The 16,234-nt window shown below is 39.4% G+C and overlaps 1 long non-coding RNA gene across 1 annotated transcript; it reads right to left on the bottom strand.

Annotated features, from left to right (window-relative positions):
* Positions 1-2,551: 2,551 nt before the first annotated feature.
* Positions 2,552-15,432, bottom strand: LOC119908446. The gene is made up of 3 exons (XR_005445274.1): positions 15,285-15,432; positions 9,107-9,170; positions 2,552-3,076 (listed from the first exon to the last, which is right to left on the bottom strand). It is a non-coding gene; the product is annotated as an uncharacterized LOC119908446 (long non-coding RNA).
* Positions 15,433-16,234: the final 802 nt, after the last annotated feature.

Genomic DNA, 16,234 nt, shown 5'->3' with positions numbered 1-16,234 from the left:
ATCAGACAGGATGGAGAGTTACAGCCTGGTGAAATGCAGGGGAATGTTTCTTTTCTTGCCCTATGTTGAGTGGAGGGTGGTTGGGCAACCTTGCTCAAGGAGTTGCCTCAGCATAACTGCTGTGATCATGCATGAGAAAGTAATCTCTAATAGATTTTTAACCCTCATTTTATTGCTTATTCCTGAAGGTACTGACCTGAATTTATGTTACATTTTAGTGGAGCTGTACATTAAACGTGAGACATGGACATGAATCAGACATAAAGGGGCACACAATCAATTTTACATATCAAACTCAATTTATAAGTCACAAGGAGTACTACACAGTCTGTCAAACCAGTTGTATAATGTCTTCTGAAAAGTCCCCCAGTTGACATCGCTCAGGTGTCTGGGCTTCAGTTTGGAGGCTACAGATTATGATCCCTGAGTTATGTGGTGTGGAGTTTGAAAGATGCAGGTGTTTACCAGTCACGGAGAGTCTCATGAAAGATAATATCTAGTTGCATTGTGGGAGGTGTATGATCCAGTGCTTTTGGAGCTGGACCCATATTAGGGACAAAGGATATCTCAAGACTTGTTGTCTTAAATTACTTGAGACTTGACTTGAAAATAATCTGACAAACTGGACACTTGACTTGTACTTATCTGAAACAACTCATGACTTGACTTGAAATTACCCTGACGGAGTTAAGACTTTGCTCGGACTTTGACTCAAAGCTGACGGCTTTGAGACTTGACATGGACTTGATTCAAATGATTTGAGACTTGACTTGAGACTCATTCTCACAAACTCAAGACTTTACCTTGGATTTGTCTCTAATGACTTAAGACTTGACTTACTCCCGCTTTGACCTGTACTTGTTCTTAGAGACTTGATATTTGACTTGAGACTTACTCTGACAGATTTGAATTTGTTGAGACTTGAATTAAACCTGGTATGACCATTTTTTCTCATTTGGGGGCAGCAGAAACAAGTTGTGTATATATATATATATATATATATATATATATATATATATATATATATATATATATATATACACAACATATATCATCACCTTTTAAATTGAATTGTTAGCACACAGTTGATTTTTTACACATCCAAAAATTTCGGAGCAACATGACCACTTAATTATCATTTATTTGGAGTCATGTTTCTGGCCACCTGATGAATGTAACTCCATTGTTCATTGTCTTTTAACTGTGCTATTGGCCTATGTTCACCAGCTAGTCGCTAACTGTGATTGTCTGCCATTTGGTGCAGAGCAGGAAGTGGGTTTTCACAGCTTCTCCACTGAAACAGTGCTGTGAGAGTGAATCAAAACAGTTAAGTTGTGCGTCTGATAGCTAAATAATAAGCTGAAACTCACTATAAAGCTCTGTAGTCAAGGGGACCTGCAGATTCTGGTAATAATTCTCTGCAGTAATTCACTTTGTCACATTGTTTTTACGTTGTTGATATAAAAAATATTTATTATACCCACTTTAAGAATTATTTTGACTAACTCATGACTTGACTTGGATTTGTCTTGATTGATTTCAGACTTGTACTTCCCCCAAAGACTTGAAAACAGATTTATCATAACATGTTCAGATGCTCGATTGAATCTTAGTGTACAAGAGGAAAAACATTCAATTACAAGCTTTCAAATGCTTTACAATATTACTGTGATTGTAAAAAAGGAGATAAAAAGCCTGAGCTGACTAAATAGGTGGGGGGAAAGAGAGCAAGCAGAGATGTGAAATCAGCCAGTGTGTACAGGGGGCACCGCTGAATTACCACAAACCTGCTATGTGTTTTAGCGCAGTAACATTTGAATGTTTAATACTCACCAACTGTGGTACAGAGAGTGACCCACTTCCTGCCCACTTGTTTAGGGACAATTTATTCACTCGAATTTAAAGTATAACAAGTTGATATATTTTGAGGGATAAGGGAAGAGGACATAATTCAAAATAAACAACAAATTGTACAACTAACATTAATGTGAACATCCTAGATGCGATGTCAGTGCACCATCAGAAAGTAATTCATCAATGTGTGTTTCTCAGTTTGTTCCATTGTGATTGTAGGCATAGGGTGGCTGTGTACCATGCAGGGTCAATGGCTAAAGGTCCAAACCCTATCAACTCTACAGCCACTCGCATATTTAGAGGTGATTTGTAAAAGCCAACACTGTAGGTGATGCACCTGTGCAATTATATGTATCAAATTTACATTGTAAACACCGTATTACTGTATAATAAGACCTCCAAGTGGGAAACTAAGACAAAATGAATACTTTATGGGAAAATTGTTGTTAGGTCCACCTAGTTATAACTCATGCAGCGTAATACAACAGCCCTGCACTAAATCTTACCTATATGACCGTTATAATGTTCAGTTTTAGAGTGGTGTTAATTAAACTTCATGGTCATTTGAAGGATGTAATTTGTGGTGCTGTTGAACTGTACTGCATTATACAGAGAGGTGTTCCTGTGCTCATTGACATAAATAGGATGGGGTCAAAAGAACAGAAACATTATTTGTAGTAGTATATTTTTTAATAAAAGCTTGATGCATCTGTTATGCTATGTGGTTTACTCAAGAAAAACATATTGCTGCAGTAACTAAAACTGGTTGATAGCGTAAAGCTGAAGCTCAGTGTTGAATGATTGATTTTTTGTGGCATTTAAAAATCCTGATCAAGATGACTCTGTCAAATATAAAAACAGATACTCTTTATAAAACGCTCAAAACTTTGCTTATCCCTCATCATTCTGTGAGTCTACTTTGCATCTGCTTTTTGTACTTGTACAGACATTGACATGCAGAAAGGCTTTTTCATTTGGTGTGTTTTCTCCTTGGGGCAGAACATAAAAACAACATAATCATAAACCCCACAAAAAAGAATAATACAATACAAATAAAGCTAATGCAACAATGTTGCATGGACCGCCATTAAAATAAAGTGTCCTTATGAAGTTTGTCATTTCTGTTTCCTTTCCCTGCGTATAGCTGCTGAATAGGCAGGCGAGTATTGATGAGTTCAGCCATTTTGTTTTTTCTCCGGGCAAAACTCTCTCTTTCATGTTTCTGATCAGAAAGAAAGAAAACAGTTATGAATTAAACATGTGAGTGTAATACCTCTACCAAATCCATACCTTATTGCATAAATATGTGTGTGTGCTCGTGCATGTGTGTGTGTGTGTGTGTGTGTGTGTGTGTGTGTGTGCGTACACTGATAGTTTCCAACAATGCTTTTTGAAGTCTGCTTTTTTTCTTTTTTTTTTACGATTCTCCTCTATGCCTCATCTGGATACTTTTTAGACTGCTCTGTCGACTTTAATAATTTCAGTCTTATTTTCCGCAGCTCTCCAACCGCTAACACTAACAGGTTGTGTAAATATGTTAGGCTTGTTTCATGTAACAGGTTGCTTTCAATTCAACCCTGCTGTGGGACCTGCCTCTTAAAAACATACCAATTGGGTTATTTGCATTTTTGGTCCTCAAGTACAATTACAGAAATATAGCAGACAAAACAATCTCACCACAATGTGTATTTAGTAGCTGGTTTGGAGCTTTCCACTGTATCACATGATCTTCATCTGCAGAGGAGTGTGGCCAAGATGTTATGTTATGCAAGTTCTTCTAGGACTTCTCATGCATGTTGGCTTAAAAGTTGAGTTACAGAGTTCAGTCTTGACCTTGGAAACTGCAGTTGAATAAACAATCTCACCACAAGGTCCATTTAGCAGTTGTTCTGGAGCTTTTGATTGAATCACTTAATCTTCCTGTGCAGATGGAGCTCAGAGTTGAATGTGATGGAGCTCAGAAATATCCAAAGAAGGTTAAAGTCAAGAGCAACTGGACTTGGTTGAAGATACTAGAAGACGTTTTGTCCCTCATCCAAGAAACTTCTTCAGTTCTGAAATGACTAGTGGGGAAACTCAACTCAGGACTTCAACCAAGTACAGTTGCCCTTGACTTTAACCTTCTTTGAACAACTATGACCTGGATAACTGAGAACCTTCACAGACATCAAACTCAGAAATGTTTGAAACATCAAGTCACTCTAGAGATTTCATGTTGGGGATGTTTTTCATTCTTTCTCTTCATTCCTCTCCCATTTGATCAATGTTGATGCCTTTATCTAAAAGCAAATGGCTCATCAATTTAGTTCTATGTTTTTCAGATAATGGAATAAATTGCATTACAAAAACATTTCATTTGTTCGCTCCTACAATCTCCTGACAACAATGTGCAGAAGGTAGATTTAAAAAAACGTCTCCAGAAGCCAAAGAAAACCCTCTACAGTACTAGTAAAGCAGAGAGGGATCCATTCAGGCAGCAATATTGATATTTCAGCAAATGGATGCAAATTCAAACTGTAAATAGCTACAGGTGTCATTTAGAGCTCCATTAACACATTTTTCAGCATTTTGTAAATTTGCCTAATTCTAAAATTGACATTTCCCACAACACATTGCAACCTTATTGCCAGACAGAACATTGATATTGGATGATTTTTCAAACCCTCGGATTATGTCCATTGCCAACAACAAAACAAAATCCTTTCTACAGTATCATTGCATGGCAACTATGATATGGTTTATGTTGGGTAAAGATCATGGTTATTTCAGATATAACACAACTAAGGTAATGTTAAAGCTGGACAACTAAAATATCAGAATAAGGTTAGGGAAAAGCTTTTTTTAAAGCAACTTTACTGTTGTATTGTAACAGGACATGAGTTCCAGTCTTCTGCATGAAAATTGGATGTGCTACATGCCCATCCACCACCTCAACTTTGACTTCCCCCCTTACTTTCAGCTTTTATAGTATATATATTTATATATATTTGCTCTGGACACAAATAGTGCGCTACAAATTCTTCCAATATGAACATTATTTCAAATAATAATTTCCACAGCATTTCTCTGCACACTTCATCATTTTTAAAAAGGACAATATATTCAATAGGTCCCTAGTGTAGAGTGGCATCTTGCACACACTGCTTTTGACTTGTCAAATACATCAATACCTCCTTTCTATTTTCCTCAGTCACCGCTCCATAGTGAGGAAGATCATCTGTCACTTCCACACACACTTTCTGCTTCCTCCAAAGCCACCTTTCTCACTGGTTGTGCAAAGTGTGTGTGTTTCTGTGTGTGTGAGGTTACACTGACATTGTAGGTCACTGAAAACCTGCAGCGAAACGAGCCTCACCCTGCTGCTAACCCATCGCATTTTATTAGTCGGGCTTTTTAATGGAGAAATTTGTTTATATGTCATGTGATGGTTTGACAGCTGCTTCAGAAGATCTTTTCCTCACCCTTTGTGAAAAATTGAATGAGAGTTTTAATATCAAAATACTGCAAAAGTATTAAAGATTTTTGAAACTGGAAAATATTGGCAGAACGTTGCTTCAAATGTTAAAAACTGGATTTTGGTGCTCTGATGATAAAACACAAGACTATGTGGTTAGCGTGGAAAGACTCTATAATGCTGGAAAACACCATCAGCCTTGCAAAGCCCCAACATAACTTAATTTCTGTGTATGTGTTGTGTCCATACTCTTGTGTTGTGGCCATGAGTTTCTGTGTGGGTGTGGTTGAGTGCTATGCTGTGTTGCATCTCCTTCGTGGTGGAGATGGAAGGCGACATGGCGGCTGCTCTCTGTCAGAGCAAGGCGAGTGTTAATATTTAACTGAGCGAGGCTCTATTTAGAGCCCGCTGCCTCTCCTCCTCCCTGGTGGACAGCACAATGCAGATGCCGACCGGCGCCGTTATGGAGGAAAGCTGTAGGAGGCAGCCGCACGTCACTAAGTCTCCCTGACAGAATCAGTTTGCAGATGAGCTTTAAAGCGTGTTGCGCTGTTTTCCATGGCTGCATGTTTGTGTGTGTGTGTATGTTTCTGTGTCCTGACAATCTCTAATTTAAGAGTTTCTCCTCAGAGAGACTTGCAAGGCATCCCAGCATGCATTGCACTTGAGCTCACAGGCCCATTGCAGGGCATTCAGGTGCAACAGTGCTCCCCAAAAGTGCAAAAGCCCACAGATTGAAACATTTCTTTTATCCCCACAGTTGTTGTTTTAACCTGAATTAACCTCATGCTTCTTCTTCTGTGTTCCTGCGACATCTCTAATTCGTCTTTGACATCTGCACTGTTTAGAAATCACGTGTGTCAAGTAATGTGCCCAGTGTTTCCTTTGAGCTTCCACTGAGTACATTAACATGCACATTAGTATCCCAGTTTTGATACAGGAGAAGAGAAACCAGATTATTCATGTCCCTGCATATGCATCAGCCTCGTTTCTGTTCTGAGTGAGATACAGTTGAGGATGAACACAGTTTGGATTCCAACTGTCTTACGACTCCCATTGGACTGATTTAGCATCTCCATCTAATCACTAGTAACAGGAAAAAAAGAGCCACAATACAATTTAGTTGCGGAATTACCAAAAAACAATAGATTATTATATTGCTTACATCATAGCTTTTGTTTTATTGCCTAACTACTACATAACCTGAGTTGAATGCACACCTATAAATGTTGTAGAATATGAACAGAAACCTGGTGTACCATGCCACAGTATCACAGTTTTTAGAGGGGTTCTCCAGATAGCTCAAGAAGATTAAAATTCTGTAGGTGGTGTCATCTCTTGAGCCATGGTGGCAATTTCTCTATTTGCAAACTTCTATAAACATCTTTGGTTTGTGTTTGTTTAAGTTTGGTAGAAAAACATTCAGAAGAACATTCAGAAAAGCATATAAATCTTCAACATTAAAGAAGTTAAGGAAGCCTTTAGGAAGGTTTCACTTGACAGGACAAGAACAGTATGTTTTGCAGTTAAAAGTCTTCTTTGTTTTGTCCTTTTTTTTTTTTGATTAATGATAACTTTCCCTTTGGGGGTAAATTAAGATCTTCTTGAGGTATACACCATGTCCTCTGTATGCCAGCTTGTTTACAAGCTGTTGAAATGGTCTGAGAAAATATTTTTAATTAATTTTTCTAAGGAATATCTGACTCAGAGCAAATCAAATCTGCATTATGGAGTTTGCTTATTCCATCTACAGTAAAATATTGAACAAATATTTATGTTGATGCATTTATAACATTCAGTATTATGTATTAAAATGTAATGTGTCCTTATTTATATGCTGTAATAAAACCAGTGTTAAAAGGTCAGCCTAATGCTAATATTATAGGATATATTTAAGCATGAAATAACAGACCTGTAAAACGTCCACAAATCTTTTAAGTCATGGATCAGTCTTTCTGAAGGACTGTCTGTAAACTGTGTGGCCTCTCTTAAACTTCTAACCTCCAGAGTGAGACCCTTTTGTCAAGTGCTCAACAAAAGCTTCTCTTCAGCGTGAGGAGTCCTGAGCTCCAGTGTCTGCTGTGGGACAGCCAAGACCTCCCTCCCTCCCCTGCCTCTCCTGCCTACCCTACCTCCTCCTATTATTCAAAGTACTTGAAGGCATTTGGATATAAGGTGTGTGCAGTTTAAAAAAAAAATGTCCTTGAAAACATTTCCTCAGACTCCTTACCTGCCCAGTTGACTGTAAATTCTCAAAAATATATTGTATTGTATTAATACATCTGATATTAACTATGTAACATATGGCCTGGTCTCTAATAATAGCTTGTTATAGCCTGGTAATTTTGAAACAAAAAAAGTGTGAAAAAGATAACGGGGTAAAAAAAACTGTACTGTGTACTGCCTTGCATAAAGGACAATGTGTACAATCTATATTATATTAAACTGTGGTAATTCCATCAGAACAGTAATACAGTATAATAATAATACCTGGTAAGTGTTTAACTGCGAGATGCTGTAAGGGTCCGAAATGGTATAATGAGACAGCACCGCACTTTGCAACATACACATTAGGTTACACTGACTATGCCAAAACAATTGTGGGTTTGGGACTTCCATCCATCCATCCATCGTCAACCGCTTATCCTGCGTACAGGGTCGCGGGGGGCTGGAGCCAATCCCAGCTGACATCGGGTGAAAGGCGGGGTACACCCTGGACAGGTCGCCAGTCCATCGCAGGGGATTGGGACTTTATTTTCAACCAAGGCATTGAAGGGACTGACTGTCTGATCTGAACATATTCCAGTCTCTCGCCGAGTAAATTAATTTGAAAATTACCAGTGGAAGAGAGGTCATTTTCAAATTATCATTTTACTCGTTTCTTATAAAAACAGCATGTAAACCTATTTTTTTTCCTTCCATATTTGTTAACCTTTTTTTAGCGCTTGCTTTCACCGCTAACCCCGTGTTTAACGTCACAACGCTATGAATTGTGGGTAATTCCATCTGCCAAAGTCTGCATAGATGCAGACGTAAGGGAAGTGTGCATAAAGAGCTCAAAAAGTATGCGAGAGCGCCCTTATGCACTTGAGGATTTGACAGTGGAACAGACCTAAACCCTCCTGGACATAGCAGGAGTGCGCCTCAAAGTCCATGACACCGTGAGTTCTGAGATTGGGACTTTGGCCTTGTTTTCCTCTACAGTTGAGGTATATTCTGAATGAGGTGAAACTCTGTGAATTTATGTTATACAGAATAAATACACTGCACCTCCAGCATCTGAAAGAGAATTGCAGGTAACAATTTTTAGTAACAAAAACTGCAAAAAGCCTGATGTATATTTTTGTAGTTGTGTAGAGACTAATCTTAAAACCTTCAATGTTATTGTAACTTCTGCTGTATGTCCACTAATGTTTACCATGTAGTACTTTCAATCTGACTTGTGATGTTAAATGTGCTCTAAAGTCTAGTGATTACTGACGCAGTAGCTCTTAGATATCTGGAAAACAAATTAAGAATAAACTATGAACTTTAATATTCAAGGCTGGCTCTGGCAAATTTAATTACCAGATACAAATAAAGCATTGCATATGTGTGTGTGCACAAGGGTGTGTGTGTGTGCGTGATCTGATGGGATCAATAGTGGTTTGGGAGGCCCAGTTGGCAGCTGCTGAGAGCAGGAAACAGGTGCAGACATGGCTGCTTGATGTACAAGGCGACTGAAATGAGATGAAACCACTTGACCCCCAGAAGAACCAATTAATTACACAAAATATCCTGCAACAGTGAAACTCGTACCAGCTCGAATGTGGCAGATCAGCGAGGAATGCCTGGATCCAGCACAGCCCTGCCTCCCCTATCTCTGTTTGAATAAAGAGAAAGATGATAAAGTTAACTGAGAAAAACCACAAGAGTTGAAATGTTTGCTGCCTGACAATGAGGTGGATTTTCCAATAATGCATGAAATTTTGCACAAACACACAGAGAGAAGAGAGAGAGCGGTAAAGACACATAGAGAGAGAATTTGTGTGAGAGAAAGCCAGAGATTGACAGTTACTGGGAGGATTTTCAACAGGGCTCTTTCCTGAGAGTATTGTAGAGCAGCAGCTGAGATGTTAGGCATGCTAATGCTACTGCTAATTATGCAACTGTGTGAAACTGGCCAGAAATACACAAACACACGCAGCAGCACCTCAGAGACAAACACACTGGCCAAAGCAAATACAACTGAAAATTTCCATTTCTACATCAGTACCATCTAAATCTCCCTTTTGTTCTTTATAAGTCTTCAATCCTGCTCTGATATAATAATATGGGGGAGTGCAAATACATATTTATTAACTCTGCAAATTAGACCAACTGTAGTTAGCGGTTAGATAGTTAGTAGGATCACGTAAAAAACTTGTTGATAGATTTTGGTAAATTGACAACTATGGTGCAGATCCAGATCCAAAGCACCACCATGTGGTCACACAGTACTGTTTGCTAACTTCTGAACTGAAAGTAGTTTCTTTGTTTTATACTGTGATTCAAGAGGTGTGGTACCATCACACTAAAATTTAAAACACCACAATATTGTTGTAGTTCATTACAATGAGCCACCATGATCAGTGGAGGTAAATAAGTATGACTCTTTGTTGTAAGGTTAAAGATTAATTTATGGTAATAATCAAAATTTTCATTTAAATAAATGCCTGTTAAGTCACTATCGGTGAATGATGTAACAATGGTGATGGAGCTGATGGCCCACTGATGAAAGGCCTTGCATTTGCAGTATTATGAACTGGGTAAGGATTTAACTGGCAAAACACGAGTAAACTTTTATTATAAGGAAGTCATAGGAAATGCAATGCTTTTGTCAGTGAGATTAGTACTGACCACCATAGCTCCTCATAAGTGTGTCTACAAAACAACACAACATTTTCAACATTTTTTGACAACAGATTTCAGTTTGAAATATTGTAGGAAGTAGGCTAATGTAACAACAAGAAGAAGCCACAGTGAGTTGTTAATGCAGAGCTGCAGGCAACAGCTGCACACCTCCATCCTCTCAGCGAGGCAACCAACTTCTTTCACTGTGCGCTTCTGTTCGCAGACTCAAGCCATGTGCAGCATAAAATCAGATCAGTTGTTCACAGAATGATGGAAATAGGCCATTTATTGACTAACTTCTTTATCAAAACCACAATAGTTTGTTTTGCTGCCCACAGATTTCTTCCACAAAAGAGGAATGTTGTGGTATGAATGTGTTGATGGTACAAATACATCTTGGGTTAGCGACTGACCTAGCAAGCTTGCTAGTTAGCAAGCTAGCTAGCTGGGAGAGCCACGGTTAGCATGTTCAAGAATTATAAATAGTCATCAAGCTTCTAGGGCCACATATTTCGTGAGGAGTGAAGGAACTTTGCTGTGCCACTTTATGGTATGACCAGGACTTTTCCAGCAGATCATTTCCACCTTTATCCAGTGCTCCTGATAATAGTGAATAACATATTTGAATAGGCCCAAAAAAGTTTTAGTTTTTTGATATACACAAAAAAAAAACATTATTCCTTGTTGCTAAGTGTTTCATAGTTATTGCCACTTTGCCTAAACTCTTTAGTGCATTGTGCAATTGCAACCCAACTTTGATGACAAATTTAGAAAACTAGTTTGTGGTCATCAGTCTGACTTTATTAATTCTTGAATAAAGCCCTGATTTTAGGTATTCTGAAGCAAACCAGCATGATTCCCCGTGAGTTTGTGTACTTGGATACAGATCCAGTTAAAAATCTCCATGCATTTGTACAGCATGCATTGCTTTTGTTATTTATTGTGGGAAGAGAATTATTACAATGGGGAGATCTAGTATGCTATTTTTCCTTCTTAACAGTATTTAAATTCTGAGGGACAGAAATACTTTTTGATGGGTTGACAAAGTTTTATTTAAATATGAGCATCATTTTCAGCCTTAAAAAAAACCCATTCAAACTCTTGAGCGTGTCAGTCAGCAGTAGGTGCATTCAGTCGGGTGAAGGGGTGAAGGGGGATCTTTGAGGTGTATAGGTATCAGGTGGCCTTCTCTTCTGAAGCACCAAGCAAAAATTTTGAACACTGCCCTAATTGAGTGCCCCTCCCTTGGCTGGCGTGGTCCTGGTATCCCCCCTCTCGGGGCCCGGGGGGGCCAGTGTGGCCGTCTGGGGGGGCCTGACCCCAAAACCCTGCCTGAGGCACTGACTGCCACCAGCCTGAACCCTCCCTAACCCCCAACTAGCTCACTCCCCTCTCCGGCTTTCTTTCTCTGATGCTCTGCTCCTCTCTGTCCAATTGGCTCTGAGCTACAGACTTCTTTTGTCTGTCCTCATTAGAATACTGATCCCACACACACACACACACACACACACACACACACGACAATACACACATTCATTTTTCACTAATTGCAGTATCATTAGTCGACCCATTGCTTGCCAGATGGTAAACAAAGGAATTTGAAAATTAAACTGAGAAAGTGGGTATAATTTTTCTACACATTTCATAAAATAAAATATGTAACGTAAAAAATATTTAATTTGGTTTAAAAGGTTTGGTTTAAATAACCCAAAATTATAAATTACAAATTCACCTCAAAGGGCTTTACAATCTGTACAGCAACAACCTCTATCCTGTAGACCATCTGGATAAGGAACCTGCTAATACTCACACACTTTCGGTGCTTGTGGATAATTTTAAGTACAGTGAACTGGTTGTTATTTTTCTTTATTACCATGATTTGTAAAATGTGAACAAGAAACCAGGCTTCAATTATTTGGCCATGAATAAATTAATAACCTTAAATGTGTGGATGTGCTGACAGGGACTTCAAACATAAAAGTAAAGTATCATTGTAATGGCACTGCAGCGGGACCAACGGTGCTTATCTGTATTCACAACAATTAAATGTGACAAAAACTTTGTAAAAACTCAGATATTTCTTCTGTTATTCTCATCTAACTGCACTACCTATCACTGTAGCCGCTTGGTATGTCTTTTCTGGCACAGAGGGAGAGGCGCTTTACGTATCAGATTTGTTTAGAAGAACTAGACAGTCAGCATGAGCACTGATGGTTACCATAACTGAACAGACACTGACATAAATACAGCCAGTATATAGTGTCTTCCAAGGACAGAACAATTCAATTTGGATGTTACTCCCTTTGTTGTTTTTATGGCATCCCTTTTTCAGTGCGATCATGATCACAGACTCTGCATCTGAAGAGTCTTTTTATTCTCTCTTCACCTCTGTGTGGTGTCTACGTGTCGCGGGGAATCCAGGTGGTAGTGAAACCCATGTGAAGAGAGAATAACTAATGTAGACACATCTATTCTTTGCCTGCACGAGTCCAGGTATGAGACTCACACCAGTAGAAGGCTGCCTGGCTTCTCTGTCACCTCATATCTCTCCACTTGATTTTTCATTCATTCAACACAGAAAACTGTATATGTGCATGCAACAGGACATTATCATAGGTGTAAGGGTAAAAGCGACAAGTGACTGTTACACTCATGATGAACTTTTCTGTCTAGTAATCTGAATCTACTGATTCTTAGAAATTATTTTCAGGAAAATACATTTTTAAAGTAAATATTGGAAGTGTGTACTCAAGACATTTAGAAGGGTACTGCGTGTCAGCATTTTAAATATAAATAAAAAAAAAAGTACATTGGGTTGATCACAATAGTGATAGCTCATTATTCATATGCAACACAACGTATAGTTTATAAATCAAATGCATTCACAATCCATGGCAATCAGGACAATACGGTGCGTCTAAATACGTATCTATTATAAGCCTCTGAACAGCTCAAGCTTGGTGCTACATACATACATAGCAACAGGGAAAAACATGATCAATGATGCAATCATGACCCACTGATCGGGTATGTGATTGCAGAAGTTGTGCCTACAGAGAGCATTGTCTCTTTTAGACACAAACAGAGAAATCACAGATGAGTTTGTCTGTGCAAACGAGCCGGTCCCTTCAAATCCTCTCTCCACCATCCACTAGCACTTGTCCATCATTTTGATTGGCAGCTCAGAGGAGGGCTCCGACGGGCAGATGAGAGCAAGAAGCCGATCTTTGCCTCAGAGGCAACAGCGGCAGTCCTGTGTTTCCTGCCTACCTCCCACCACCTCCTCCTGCTCTCCTGCCCGCCTACCACCGCCTCCTGCAGGCCCTCCTCCCTCCTATGCCTGCAGCCAATAAAAAGTGGACATCTCATGGAGGAAATGTATTGTTTACAAGGACCAGTGTGCTCTCGCTGTCTGTCTGGCTATTGTTAAGGCATCAAGGGAAGACAAGAAAGTGCAACATACATAAAGTTGTCACCAAGAGCTGCATTTAAGAGCATCACTTCTGTAGAGCTCTGAGAAACTTCACTAAACATTCCTGCACGGAGAGACTTCATGCTGCTGCGCCGCCTCCTTCTCCAAGCTCACTTTGCTTCCCACGTCTACCTTTAAATTCTTCTTTTTCACCTGCATCATGTTCTCCAGGACTGACCTCCATCTCAACCACCTTCATCTTCCTTTTATTGACCCTGACCTCGCTCCTCAGGCCCACTGCGCTCTCCAGGACCCCTTTCAGTCTCTTTTTATGGACCGTACCTGCCCCACAGTATACCACACCTCGCTCCCCAGGCTCACCTTCTTCTCTTAGCCCACCTTGTTTTCCAGGCCCGCTTCATTCTCCAAGCCCACCTCATTCTCCAGGCTCCCTGTGGCCACTTGATTTTCCAGCTACCTCTGCAGGCCCAGTCTCCACTCCACAGGCCCTCACTAGTCTCCAGGCTCCACATGCCCACAGCTAGAGACACTTTGATGTTGCCCTCCTGGCAGACAACATAGGGGTTGGTGGACGGATTGTGTGTGTGTGTGTGTGTGTGTGTGTGTGTGTGTGTGTGTGTGTGTGTGTGTAGAGCAAACACACATAACACTAAAAATAAAATCACATGTGCACATCACGAAAGAGCCTCATTGGTGTGTGTGTGTACCACACTGGAATACACTCTTTTCTTTCTTCACATTCACAAACACAGAAAAAAGGCAAACATGAAAAGGACTGGGTGATGAGCGGCTGACAGCAGACTGGCTCAGCTCGGTCTGGCCACAGTGGGCGGGGCGTCCTCTAAAGATTGACACATGTCACCACCAATAAGACTCCAGCCTGACTCCAGGCTGGCTCACAGCCCCTTGGAAGATTACACTGACAAAAAAATTAATTATAATCAAAAGATTTTCAATAGAACATTTATTAACAAACTAAATTATCTGAAGAAGAGAAACAAATTGGAAAAGGAGCATTTAACTAAAATTCAGAACTCTTCTGAAATGTTTCCAACATGGACTTATCGAGTTCTCACAATATCTGTATGGAAAAAAGTTTGTTTGTTTGTTTGTTTGTTGTTTTGATGTCAAGGGTTTAGCATAAGGACTCACAGAGAAAGTATTTCATTTTCAGAGATATAACATGTTTTACATTCAGGAAAATGAACAGTGATACCCACTAGAGCAGTTTACATGCATGATAAACTTTATCATCCAAAAAAGATATTTACTACAAATCTGTAAAGTCAACCTGTGCAATAGATGATCTTCCATATTTTGCTAAGGAGACAAACTCCCTCATATTATGGAACCATTTGCTCCTATAATCTATTGCATGTACCCTGAGTAACGTACACCGCACTTTTTCACTTCACTAAACGCTTTTAGCTACTGTAGATCCCTCCAGTAGTCAACACGAAGCACGAGGTCTTGTTTAAAAAACGGGGTTTTATTTCTACAACATATCATGTCAACCCCTAAGAACTGGGTGAAAAGAGAGAAAAAATAAAAGGTTACAATAAATAAAATGCATGTCTTGAATTCAGTGTGTGCCGCTATAGTTACACACTAGTTAACACAAGCTATGCACATGAAATATATCACAGACAACCGGATACAAAAGAAACATACCTCGTAGGCTGCTTTCTACTTAAGAGGGGCTAAATCTTAAAGTCTTCTTCATTGTCTTCTTTCTCCTCAGATAATATACGTCCAGATATGTTTATATTCTTAATATTTACTTAGCTTGGAGAGCTCTTGCTATGCTATGTTTTTAGCGCTTCGCTTACAGGTGTTGTGCCCTTTTAATTACGTGCGGAACACAAGATCGGAGCTAATTAGTTCCGCCTCTACGATCTCCTATTATTTTCGGGTAGGAACCAAAAACAGTAACAAATTTAACTAAAAACTAAAATGTGAGGCAGTTACAGCTATCTTGCCTTCATCAGTTTGGTATCTGAGGTGTCTGAGGGGTATGTATCACCTTGGAAAACAAGTATACAAAATACTATATTTAGTCTCAATGGCAGTTATGCAAGCTTGATAAGTCAACCAGATGCACCTGGTGCTGTAAACACCACTAGGATCAGAAAAAAGTAGAAAAAAAATGATTTCACAGTGGAAGCACAAGGAAAGTGAAAACGTAGACCCATGTAGACATGTTAAAATTGTCTTTTTATCTTATTATATTGGTGGTTTCAGTGAATGTAACCTCTGCAGATGTTTCAGGAACACAGACTGAGGTCAGAAGGTCATTTTATTACTCACTCCTAATTTATCCCATGTGGACTGGACTGATGATTTCCTGCCAAAGAACCTGTTAAAAACTTTGTAATGCAGTCCTCCAGTGGTGGGGTTTCTCTGAGCTAATCCTCTGTACTTCAATAAGAAAATTATAATTGCAAATGATCACAGATGAACTGACCGCTATCCATGGAAAACTATAATTGTTGCTGGCCTCATTTGAGGACTCTGGAGTAGATCTTAGGTCACAGCTGAACACCCAATGACATTCAGTGGTGGCACCTGGTGAGCTCTCTATAAGAATTAAAGCCAAAGTCAGAACAATTATGTGACAGTAT

Source organism: Micropterus salmoides, unplaced genomic scaffold (assembly GCF_014851395.1).
Source record: "Micropterus salmoides isolate LMB-PRFRI ecotype aquatic unplaced genomic scaffold, ASM1485139v1 Ms_hic_scaffold_18, whole genome shotgun sequence".
Taxonomy (NCBI): domain Eukaryota; kingdom Metazoa; phylum Chordata; class Actinopteri; order Centrarchiformes; family Centrarchidae; genus Micropterus; species Micropterus salmoides.
The sequence above is the reverse complement of the archived record's forward strand: the minus strand, read 5'-3'. Positions and strand labels throughout refer to the sequence as shown.